The sequence below is a fragment of the Ovis aries genome, chromosome 2, assembly GCF_016772045.2.
Source record: "Ovis aries strain OAR_USU_Benz2616 breed Rambouillet chromosome 2, ARS-UI_Ramb_v3.0, whole genome shotgun sequence".
NCBI lineage: Eukaryota > Metazoa > Chordata > Mammalia > Artiodactyla > Bovidae > Ovis > Ovis aries.
In genome coordinates, this window is record NC_056055.1 from 199,634,792 (window position 1) to 199,635,421 (window position 630).

The 630-nt window shown below is 46.8% G+C and overlaps 1 non-coding gene across 1 annotated transcript; it reads left to right on the forward strand.

Annotated features, from left to right (window-relative positions):
* Positions 1 to 344: 344 nt before the first annotated feature.
* Positions 345 to 416, forward strand: TRNAC-ACA (transfer RNA cysteine (anticodon ACA)). The gene has a single exon. It is a non-coding gene; the product is annotated as a tRNA-Cys (tRNA).
* Positions 417 to 630: the final 214 nt, after the last annotated feature.

The following is a 630-nucleotide window of genomic DNA, read 5'->3' on the forward strand; positions in this document are numbered from 1 at the left end:
ATCTCCCCTTCCTGTCCTCCTCAGCCCTCTCCCAACTCCACTGAGCCACTCCCTTGAAACCACAGCAGCTCTGACCAGCTCCACTTGGGCACATGCTAACAACACTTTGTCTTTGGCCGAAAGGCATTTCTGTGTATCAGGCCAGCCACATTTCTCCTCATATTCAGACTACCCAACTCCTATCTTGGATGTGGCAAAGTCACCTCACACTCAGCATATCCAAAAAAAACTAATAATGCTCCCCTAAGCCCAGTCCTCTTCCTATGTCTTCATCTCAGTAAATGACGTTACCATGGATCTCCCTTAGTCTAAGAACAAAAATGGAGGCTCTTCCTCTTCAGGATTCCCTGGTGGCTCAGAGGATAAAGCATCTGCCTACAATGCAGGAGACCCAGGTTCGATCCCTGGGTTGGGAAGATCCCCTGGAGAAGGAAATGGCAACCCACTCTAGTATTCTTGCATGGAGAATCCCGTTGACAGAGGAACCTGGCGGGCTATAGTCCATAGGGTCACAAAGAGTCGAACACGACTGAGCGACTTCACTTTCACTTCCAAGTCTAATCAGTTCTATTTTTGTCATATCTTTTAAATCTATCACTTATTCTGATCCAAATCTCCTTTTTGTTTGTG